This window comes from Protopterus annectens, chromosome 17.part0 (genome assembly GCF_019279795.1).
Source record: "Protopterus annectens isolate FY-2018-M chromosome 17.part0, PAN1.0, whole genome shotgun sequence".
Classification (NCBI taxonomy): Eukaryota; Metazoa; Chordata; order Ceratodontiformes; family Protopteridae; genus Protopterus; species Protopterus annectens.
Window position 1 is genome coordinate 287,876,262 of NC_056751.1, and position 12,703 is coordinate 287,888,964.

The window sequence follows — 12,703 nt, forward strand, 5'->3', positions numbered from 1 at the left end:
TGTATGTGTGTGTGTGTGTGTGTGTGTGTGTGTGTATACTTTTATTTTATATATATATATATATATATATATATATATATATATATATATATATATATATATGGGTCTACCTTCTTTCCATGAAAGCATATTTCTATGAATCCTTGTTGAGTGACTCCACTGCTCCAAAACACCATTCCATCGAAAGCCCAGACTGACAAAATTGTTTCCCTGTAAAAGGAACCACTTGGCCACCACAGAAACAATCTAAATGCACCACATCTAGACCCACCCAAGTGGGAGCTTCACCCACCCCCTTACTTAACCATACCAACTCCGAGATCATACTACACTGACAAAAGGGCAAAGTTCATCATGGTTGCCAAGTGGTTCCTTTCACAGGGAAAGAATTTCGGCAGTCCATGCTTTCAATGGAATGACATTTCAGAGAAGTGGAGTTGCTCAACTTTGATCTGTAGAAAGGTGTTTTTGTGGAACGAAGGTAGATCCATAGATATATATATATATATATATATGTATATATATATATTCACTTTAGAAGCTTGAAAGCCCATAACACTGAAATTCAAATCACTGAGACCAAAAGCTTGAAAATTCAAGACACTGAAAATTCACAACATTGAATCCCATAACATTGAAAAAAGTTAGGAAAGCAACATGTACTATATTCCAGCACAAGTACATACTGAAACAAATTTAAAAAAAACATATTACACTTCTCCAGCTATAAGCAGGTGTTTAAGCATCCCTGCACCTCCCATGTGTGGGGCTGCGCCACCCATACCCCCTGCTACTTAAATATATCAACTCTGAGATTGCACTACACTACACTAAGATGTGTTATGTTGTAGTATAGCAAGTAAGAAGGGAATATGACTGAGGTTACATATAAAACTCTGGTAAGTATCAGAGAGATATATAATAATGTGTAATGTTTTAACTGTGAAGTAGTGTTTCTAAGAGAAGGTTAAGGATAGGTTTTTACAATTTAAACATGCAGTCATGAAGGGTGGAATGGTATGTTTGCCATTTTGTTCTGTGTAGTGCAATCTTGGAGTTAATAAATTTTAAGTAACGGGGTTTAGGGGCACAGGAGGACTCTCCCCCCTGTTTATTGTTTGTTATAGTAAAGTGAATCCATATATATATATATATATATATATATATATATATATATATATATATATTAAAAGAAAGGAAAATTAAATGACTTCTTTAACTTTGTAATCCAATTAATGGTAATACACAGTAACAGTTATATAAAAAAGTAGAAATGTCAAATGTTGAAACAGGTAAATAGAATGAACTTTTTAAATATAAATAGTATGAAAGCAAAATAAATCATACTTTTGCAAATTACTAAATAAACATGTAGGGGTATTTCAAATAAATTGTTACTGCTTTAATAAAAAGGTGATTGGTTATTTCAAATAAAAAAATCTTTTAAGAGGTATACAGAAAGAAAATGGAAACATTTTCATAAAGTGAGTGAGTACAAACTTGTGGATGGAAGTATTTACATGGATGATGGTTGTATAAGCAAATTAAAAAGTGTAAAGTTATTCAAAGCAAGAATATCCATCATAAGAAATTTATTGGTGTAAAGTAGCACATGAATAAATGCTTGAGTACTGGCATGGGTGTTGCAGGAATCCCTGAGTTGTAAACTGCTATAAAGCAAATGGTGTTCCCATCCAAGATGGTGGCTTAGTCACATCATTGGGTGTGAACTCCATGATGAAAATAGAATTCTGATAGGATAGAATGATACAAAGAAGAAAATAAGAGATTATTCTTATTAGTGACTGCTATAATATTTTCTGGAAAAAAGTAAGACATAACGATATTTTTTGTCAAAATACTTCCCTTAAGTAACTGACTCAAATTTACTCAAAAATGAGTACTGCAAAGTCCCATCATAGAAAATTGTCATTATCTGTTTAAGAACTGACAGTAAAAATACTCAACTTTCAGGCTAGACTTGATAATCTACAAGATAATAATATGAAACCAACTGAAATATTTTAGAGGATTTTTCTCTCTTGCATCATCCTATGGTTTCCTACCCAGTACCTAAATCCATTGCTGTGTCTGCCAGCCACCTTCCTAACCCCAGGACCATCTGCCATAGGAATGCAGCCAATGTGGAATCTGAGGGCATCCTGGAGGTTTGGATGTTCATATCCATGTTTTTTTTATATATGTTTATGACATACCCCTTTTGCTATCCCCTCCTTTTCTTCCCTTGTGGTATATCTGAGGAGTGGGCATGCAATGCGGATGTGTGGTATTTCACCCTACCTCTACAGCAGCTCAGTCTTGTCCCCATCCTATTTCCCCTTTTAGCCCTTGCCTCTTAGTGTGATGTCCCCAGTTTCTATGAGGGATCAGCATAGAAGATGTCCAATGCATCCTCCACCAGTGATGGTAGCATCCCTCTCTCCCTGCTGCTCCATCAAAGACTCAAGTCACTAATCAAATCCAGCTTGCCTGAGGTGTAGTCAGGGCTTTACCTCTCTAGACTAACAGAGAGGCTCCAACAAATGGAAATATTGAAACATAACCAAATTTCAGACGTGAAAACTGCATTGGATGGCTTAGTTGGAAGAATGAATGAGTAGGAAAACCATACAGAGTTTGTATTAAAGCAAAACACTTGGCTAATGAATAAAATTGAGGGTTTGGAAAATACACAAAGAAGAAACAATATAAGAATATTTGGGCTGCCAAAGAAAACCAAAGGAGAAGACGCCGTGTATGAAAACTTGGATACCACAAATTCTTTATCTACAAGAAGGACTATCGCATGGAATATATTTCATCAATTCCAAAGCTAGTCCATGATCCATAGCGGTAATACTTTTTCATTTAGATAAGGAACTAGAACTCAAAAATGCCCAAAGCCACCAATAAAAATGGGACAAAATAACATCCAGTTGACAATGACGTCCCCACTAAAACTATGGAAAGAAGAAAGGAACATTGGCCATATATAAAAATACTGACATAGAATAACTTTAAAGTACATTTACTGTAAAGAGCAAGAATAAAAAGCTTCCTATCTTCAGGTCCAACACACTGGAGGAAGAAACATTTTTTGTTAAAAACAACACTCTAGTCTCCATCACAGAAAAGGTGAACCAGTCTATTGCTTCTTTAAAGAGAGCACCTGAGAAAAACTGCTGGTCTGAAGCAACCATCAAGACACAAAGGATTTCCTCCTTACCTTCACTATCATCCAAGGAAAGGAGGAAAAATAAGAACTATGTCTCTACTGGACTATAAATAAGAAAAGTCTTGAAAATGAACAATTTTAATATCTGAGTAAGAAGACTATTTTACTGATTATTAATATTTTAAGTAGCCAGTTTAATTCTGTTCATTTTATACTAACATAATGGGCCAGATTCCAAAAGACTTACTCTTGTTGTAAGTGACTTACTCCTGCATAAGGTCTACCTGTAAAGCAGGCTTACACTGGAGTAGGTCATTTACACTGAGAACAAGTCTTTTAGATTCTGACCCAATATTTAACTTGTATTTAGTGACAAGATGCAACTTTATTACCAATCTTATGTCATAGTATTAATTAAAAGTAAAGTGGGAGAGCAAATAAAAGATAGGTATAAAGCATAGAAGATGTCCAAGGCATCCTCCACCTTAGCAAAAATAATGGAAAAATGTATTCACCATCAGCTTCTAAGCCATTTAATTCAACATAACATACTTGCTGAAAGCCAACATGGCTTTAGGCCATTCCACAGTACTACTACTGCCCTCTTATCTTTTACTAATACCATAAACAAAAACCGCAATAACAATGTTCGCTCTTCCTCTCTATTTATTGATCTCTCAAAAGCATTTGATATGGTAAACCACTCTCTACTTATAAATATTCTGAAATCACTCTCTCTTGATACTTTGGCTGTACAATGGTTTACTTCTTACCTCAGCAATAGGCAACAGGCTGTGCTCTGGGAGAATAAACTATCATCCCACCTTCCTGTCTCACTCGGTGTCCCTCAAGGCTCCATCCTAGGCCCTCTCTTATTCTCAATATTTATCAATGATCTCTACCTAGCTATTCCTCAGGCAACATGCATACAATATGCAGATGATTCAACTTTAATCTGTGCAGCTGAATCTTCATCAGAATTACAATCCCTAACTCAGAAAATATTTAACATAGTTGAAACTTGGTTCTTAAAATGTTGCCTTCTCTTGAATCCCAAAAAAACAAAGCTCCTTCTCTTTACACCTACCCATAAATCCATGCCCTTAGATTTCTCTGTCATTTCTAACAATGGCACCCTCATATCCCCTGATTCTACCACCAAACTCCTAGGAATAACTATAGACAATCACCTCAGCTTTGATAACCATATTAACAATACTATAAAAACAGTCAACAGAAAAATGGGCTCCCTATACAGGATTAAATATTTTCTCACTCCAACCACCAGAACTACTACTGCCCACTTTCATCTAATCTCAACACTCCTCTATGCCTCACCTATTTACACCAACCTATCCAAGAAGAATCTTCTTAAACTCACTACATCTTACAACAACATTGCCAGATTTGCTACTGGTAATCACTTTAGAACTCATCACTGCCAGAATCTAAAACAACTAGGATGGATTGAACTGCAAAATCAGCTTTATTTTAACCAACTAACCATTGTTCATAAGATCCTCAACCAGCCCAACAACACTCCTATACTCTCAAACCTCATTACTCCGTATAAAAATCTTAATACCTTACGCTCAGCTAACAAACCTCTATTTAGTATTAGTAAGTCTAATAACATGGCAGGAAACTCTCTTTTCTCTTACACAACTGGGAAATACTGGAATCTTCTACCTAGTGATCTTATATCACTTCCTTCCCTACCCCATTTCAAACAAAAACTCAAAATACACCTTAGGACACACGGGTTGTGCCCTTGCACTAACCCTGACTAACATATTACCTCAGTGACTAAGTTTCTCCTAACTCCTCTTTAATTATAATTTAATGCTCTTTCTGCAAACTTTAGAAAAATAGCAAACCCACTTTAGTGATGTTCTACCTCACATGGATATCTTGAGCAACATGTTATCAATACTCTTATGCAATCACTCTCATGAAATTGTAAACCTTAAGTTTAATCTATCTCATGTGAATATTTTGTCCCACATTATTGTAAATATTTGTCTTGTAATAAACTGTAAAATGTTTGTATCTACTGCTATGTTAACTTGATTGTAACCTGACAAACACTGTTTTGTATTTGTAACCTTATACATTTTGTTATAATTGTATCTGTCTTTGGAGCTTTTCTCCCTGGGCCTCTACTGAAAATGGACATATATCCAGTTGGACTAGCCCGGTCAACAAATGTAAAATAAAATAAATTAAAAAAAAAACTATTTTGTTTTTTCTCTCTAAATGAATGTCTGTTTTTTTCTTTTTTCTTTTTGCATTTTATAGATTTATTCATTCAAAAAATATAAAGTTCTTCTCTATATGAGTTTTCTAATGTTGTTTCTTTTATATGTATATTATTTCATTACATTAACATTTAAAAATAATATTTGTTAAGTTATTCAGCTTATGTATTATTATAACAAAAATATAAAATAGCAACTGGAAGTGTACATATAAATTTGAGAAATGAATCGAAAATATATATTCAAATTAGCTCATGACTAGCCTTATGTATGTATTTCATTTGGTTTTCTGCTAACAGATGTTCTCCTTTTAAAATTATTTTGCTACTGGTACTTACTAATAAGCAGGAAGTTATTTCCCTATTAAATGAAAAGACATGAACAGTGAAGTTATTTCTGTGTTAACTGGCATGAGATAAGCCCATGTTTTGTTAAATTCTATTTCTAGAATGTATTATCTGTAAGCCAGGGCATAATAAATTATGTTCTAGTTCAAATCAGTTTCATTGGATAATAATAGTAGTATAAAAGCTATCTATCTGCTTTGCTCTCCAGTTGCTATAGCTGCATTTTATTTGAAGGTTGTCATTTTAACAGTTTGGGTGCCAGTGATTCTAGCTACAGTCTGAGGGAAATTGGTGGTTATGTGTGTTGGATTGAGAAATCTGAGTAATCTTTAGTGTTGGTGGTGTATTGTGTTTATAGAAAAGAATGGTGCCTACCAAAGTTACTAATACTCCAGGGAGAGGTTCAAATGCATTTGGCATGAATCATTAGCTTTAGCTGTTCCGACGTATGCTGGAGAGGTGTGAGAAGTCCACACATTCATTTAATAAAAAGCAATGAAGTCTGAGCAGCTTGAACAGAATTCAGACTTATCATGATGACTGGGCATGGAGATGAAGCAAAAAAAAAAATAAAAGTATAAACTTTCCTGGTCTCACTAAAATATCATCAGTTAAAAATAAGAGCATGTTGTTGTTGTTGTGTCTTTCGGCTTTTCCCGGTTAGGGGTCGCCACAGCGGAACTCCGGTCCGCTAATGATTGGCAGTTTATTTTTACGTGCCGAGTTGCCAGCCCTGATGCACAACCTTCAACGAAGGTACGCCCATTCACGCATGTCTCCACGCAGAAGATGCTCTCTAGCTAAGAGTCGAACCGGTCAGCGTCTTACTGTGAGGTGACAGTGCTACCGCAACATAAAAAATTCAAATAATAAATTGTTCTGTATTAATTCATTCACTTTGTTTTCTATGTTTTTGGGTCCCTTAATTATCTAAGAAAGCAGAGAAAGCAATAGGGTGGGGATTCCAGATAGACTTATTTATCATTTAATGCAGTTCTTATAGTGATGGATTAATACTCACTAGGAATTAGTGGAAGTTTTTGAAGTGGAATCTATGGGATAATTTTTGGGATGAAAAAAAAACGCAATTTAACACAAAGATTGTTTAGGTGACAAATGACAATATAGTTTAAAAGGAGGCTTGTATCTGACAATTCATTTAAAACACCATATTGCATGCATGCTGTTTTTTTTTTTTTTTTGCTCATATTTCTACAAGAGTGTTAATAATAGTGGCAGTGGATGAAACAAGAGCCACAGACTGAAATATTATACACATATCCATTAACGAGTTCTTTTCTCATTGTGGCTAACATGTCTCTGAATGTTACAGAAGAGATCAGTAGTCAAAGGCCAGTTAGTACGGGCTGCAAGTATGACTACAACAGTACAAGGTTTTGATATTGAATGTGAACATCTTAAACAAATGTTCTTAAGAAGGGCCTAGCCTTTATTGCTGTTAGAAGAATTAATTGGAGAAGTTAAATATAGAAGATCTATTGGCATATATATATATATAAGCCTATATTGTATGAGGAAGGTAGTATATACATACCGGATAATTTGGATCTGAATGTTGAGGGGAGGAATATTCTAGAAACTGAACACAACACCAGTAGCAGTGATGGCTATCATTTGGGGTTTGTGGTGACTTACAGTTCATTATTCCCCCTTGATAAAAGAAATAATCTTAAAAAAATGGAATATATTTTTGGATGACAGTGACCTAATGGCGAGGGTAGGCCTAACTCCAAAATTTATATTAAAAAGAGGAAATAACTTTGGAAGTCTCTTGGAGGGGAATTATAGGAAACTTGATGAGTCCAAAGGAATGAATCAATGTGGAAATTGTCCCTATTGTAAATACATCCAAGTGGGCACTAATATAGTGATAAATGACAGAAGAGTTTATTGTAAGAAAAAATGCAATTGTTGTTCAAAAATGGTTGTGTATGCAGCTACCTGTCAGGCCTGCAAAGCATTTTACATCGGTAAAACAGAACACAGGCTTACAGACAGAATATATGAACATTTATATAGCACAAATAAACAAAAAATGGATAGTGCACTCGCCAAGCATACGTATACGCGCCCTCAACATACTTTCAAATTTTTTGTTACAGACCAGATATAACATAACCCTAGGGGGCGGACCATTCCCATTATTATTGGAAAGGGCAGAATTACAATGGCAGGTATGCCTTAATGCCTATAATCCACCAGGTTTAAATGATATGTGTTCTATCATGTGTCTGCTAAAATTAAAAATATTTGTTTATATGAATACTAATAGACTGATATTGAATGTAATATGAGCTTATACTAGAAGGAAGTTGTCATTATTTCATTTCAATTCATTCTTATATTTTTATAATTTTATAGTGTATAACAGGGTTGTATTTACAAACATTTTCTATATGAAATGGGGGTAAACTATATTTCATATTATTTAGGAAGAATCTATATTGTAATAATATACATTTTTTATTAGTTAGAATGCTACTGTATGGATTTTTTTCATCAGACAGAATGCCACTGTATATGTGAATATCAATTTATAGTGTTATATACATAAGTTGTTAGGAAATAATGAATATAATAGAATGATTGCAGCTGTAATTAATGTGATTTATTTAAATATTTTATTGTATTGGAGAGGGGTTGTTTATGAATATTTATTAACTTGTATTAATTTGGATGATTATTTTTAAATGTTCCTTAATTTGTTCAATTTTTTTATTATTAAAAGAGAGGACTAGTTCTATATAAAAACTCATGTGATTGTTATTAGTATAAAAGGAAGCACATTTGTTTTAGATATTATCTGATGAAGTTCATTATATGCTCAGACGAAAGGCGCTTTATCTATCTTAATAAATCAAGTTTTGGCTGTATTTAGTCTTGCCTGATGTGCTGTTTCCTTTTATCTGTTTTTCTTTGGCGGTCGTAGTACATTTTTGTGAATTTCAGTTTGTTTCTTTTCGTTGTTCTCATTTAGGATATCTGTGATTATTCTCTCCATTGTTAGTATATCATCTAGTCAGCCTTATGGGTCTCTAATTCCTCTGGTCTACTGATGGCCCACCCTTGTGCAGTGGCATAACTGTTGTAGTCTGGCATTCATTGGGCATGAAGCCTGTTTAGAAGCAGTATACCTTCATTTGTTAGAAAGGCATTTGTACAATTACACTATTGTGTGACTTTAAATGCCAAAACACAACATGTCACAAAAGAAAAATGTCGAAAATGGTAATCTGGAAAACCAGATTCAACCATTTTCGAACTGCAGCACAACAGTAACTGTCAGGAGACAATTCTGAATGTCTCCAAACATTGTTATAGAGGGGGGTCAAGCCCCCTTAAACCCCCCGCAACTTTAATATGCAAACGCTGAGATTGCACTACAGTAAGAGAAAAGGTTAATTTCCCGATCCCAAGTATAGTGCGATCTGCACCTGGAATGCCAAATTCAAATGAGCGAATGCCAATGTGCATTCGCTCATTTGGATTCGCAACAGTGGTAGTGGACATTCATCAGATCTGGAGGTCATACTTTCACACTTTGGTGCATCGTACAACTTCCTTACGACAAAATGAAGGTATACAGTTTAGAAGCTGTAGTTAAATAGTGCTTCTATTGGTCCAAATAATACATGTTTCATGCTCCCAGGATGCATGTTTCATGCTATTAAGGAGGCATCCTGGAATATTATTGGGACACATCGATGCAGTGCTTTTGGCTTTGTGGAGCACCTTGAACACCTCATGTCTAGTGATAGTTGGGGCAGTAATGGATGTGAGTATTTCTTGAGAGGTATCTGGAGGGGAGTGAAGGGCAAAACGGGGCTAAATTTATTGGCCATCAGGTTTGCTATATCTTCCAACTCTGTATAGGTGGCACCATTTAAAATTAACTTGATACATTGCTGTGTATTGCCTTTGAGGTTGCAGACATGGCTGAAAAAAGCTTTGTGGTTGTCCTTAGCCTGGAAAGCTAATTTTACCTCAAATTTGGCTTTGGAAGACTTTATTATACCCCCTGAGTCATTTGTTTTGGTTGACAAGGGATTTTTTTACTTTGCTGGGCATTACACTTCCTAATTTTTGCCATGAATTTCTTCCTTTTATTCTGCAACCTATTGATGTTGTGATTCTACCAGTGCAGCTTGCTTTTTAAGTCGATCCTGTGCTTAATCCAGGTAGGTACACTTTTCTCTATGCAGCTGTTAATATGAGTTCATAGGTGTGTACTAGACTAATGGCCCTGCAGCCTTTGCAAGCCTAGCCCATAGAAGTGTCCTGTAATTGTGCTGCCCGACATTAGTTCCCAGTGCCTCTATCAAGCAGAGCCACTGGACTGATCCCTGGGATGAACTTTCTAGTACCCATCCACTCATCAAGATTTCTCTTGAAGAGGGTCAGTGAGGTGCTCTGCTTGACATGTATGGGAAGTCTATTCCAGAGCATGGGCAATCTCTGGGTGGGGAACCTGTCCCTCCAGCATGTTCTGTTGATTGTGGTAATGAGGTTGAGGTCTCTGGAGCGTGTCATGTGGAGGGATTGGGATTTTTTTAGCTGTAGCATTTCTAACAGAGCTGGGTCCGACATGGCTTTGTAAGTCAAGCAGAGATCACCTCTAAGTAGCGATATGAGACAGAGAATAGCTGGAGTCTTTTGAGTCTGTCCATGTAGGACATGTGTTTAATGCCTAGGATCCTCTTCGTGAGGTACTTCTGTGGCCTCTCCAGCTGTTGTAGGTGCCTAGTGAGGTACTTGCAAAATGGGGCATTATACTCAATGATTGGCCTAATGAGGGAAGAGTAGAGAGAGATGGTGACCTCTTTCTTCCTGGATGCAAAATCCTTGGTGATGAAATGTGCCACATAGAAGGACTTTCTGACCACAATGGCAATGTGGTGGTCAAAGGAGATGTTGCTGTCAACCTGCATCCCCAGATCTCTTATAATGTCTTCAGTGGGCTCCCATCGATGTGGTACTTAGTGTGAACTGAGTTTTTACCAAAGAGGATGATGACGCATTTTTTGGTGCTAAGCTTCTGCCATGTTTGTGAGGACTATATCAAGAATATTTGCAGCCCTAGTCAGCATACAGACTAACTGGCCCAAGGTGTTTACATTTATAAAGTCCAGGAATATTTGGGGCTGCATATTAGGCATCCTGTATAATTCCTAGTTTATACTGAGGTAGTTAAAGTGACCCATAAGTATGGTTTTAGGTTGAATGGGGAATGTCCCTATTACATTTAAGTATGTATTATGTTTTTCCTGGCTCATAGAGGCGTGACCTATAGCTTATGAGCCAGGATATGACATGGGACTTTGTCTAAGGTAATTTGGACAAGGAGAAGCTCAAGCACACCATACTGACAGACCAGTCTTGAGGTGTGTTTGTGTTTAATGTAAATAGAGACATTTCTTCCTTTCATCCCTTTCTGTGCAGTAATTGGTCTAAATTTATGGAAGGCATTGCAGCCCTGCACTACCAGGGTGCTCTCCATGGCTTTAAACCATGTCTCATCAGCAGATGTCTGCATTCTTTGGGGTGAGAGAGCTTGCAGGGATTAGAGTCTCATGTTTAGACCCATGCATTCAGTGGTAACACCTTCAGATTTTCCTGGTCTGGTTTAGCTATGTCAGTAGGTTTATCAGGTTGTCAATGCCTAAAAAAGGCAGAATGCGGGTGAACAAGGTTTAAGCCAATATTCAAAATCCCAGAGGGAACAAGTGCAGACCACCCCTGGAAAAGCAGCATGGTCTGTCATCCATATCTTCTCTGCCTGACAAATATTGTTCCCCTTTTGAATGACACCATATGCTTAGCCAGTTCTTATAGTCAATTCATTTCTGTTCATATTGTGGTATCATCCTAGGAGAAGGGAGAATGCTGCTCAATGCTAGGCTCATACTGGCCAAGGACACATAATCTGAGAGTTTTGTTATGTCTGTATTCATGTGAAGGGAGGTATGTCTCAGGTCATTTATGCCCACATGGAGTATGACTGAGTCATACTGGCATTTGTGGTTCAGTGACCTAAGTTCATGTGTAATCTGATGGATCCTGATCCGTGGCAGACAACTGACTGCTACTCTCTCCTTACATAGCTTGGTGAGTGGATAACTATATGTCTCACAATTGAGTCTCCCTATGGTCAGAATATTGGGTTGTGTGGTGGTGTGCCTTATGGGCTTAGAAGCTGAGGCACCATAGAATGTGGCTGTATGTGTTGTGTTGGACGTTGATTTTGTGGAATACTCTTGAGGTTGCTAAGGATACTTTTTGTTTTTGCAGCATCTGGGAGGTCTTTATGGTTCAGGGCAATTAAATTTAAGAGCCTCATCATATGTGGTTCTATGAGTCTAGTCCAAACTATGTGAGGTGGCTGTAGTGTGTGTGTGTGTGTGTGTGTGTGTGTGTGTGTGTGTGTGTGTGTAAAATGCTCCAGTTAAGAATACCTTGTGGTTAGTGTCACACAGGCTCAAACCCTGTAACTTAGGTACAAAGAGCAGGAGCCTGAATTCTCTACCTATACCACCACTTGTAGTGCAAGGTGTTGAGTCCATAGCTCTTTGTGCCTTGATAGTAGCATTACAGGTAGCATACCTGCTTTTGATGCAGAAGGATGTGGGTTCTACTCCCACAGTATGCAGATGGATTGCTGATACGGTACTGTGTTGTACTTTAAAGGGGTGGATTCTGCAATCCTGAGAATGTCCTTCTTTGAAGGAGATACCTAGTAATTATGAACCTGTTGTCAGTTTGCCATCCATTCCCTATTGCAATATTACTAGCTTATCATTTTTTTGAATGTAACATAGGCAGTTTATTCTTCAAGGGCAACAGGTACTTTGTAGATGAAACAATGAAGTATAAAGTTGTTTGCTGGTAGCAACCTCTTCATTAGT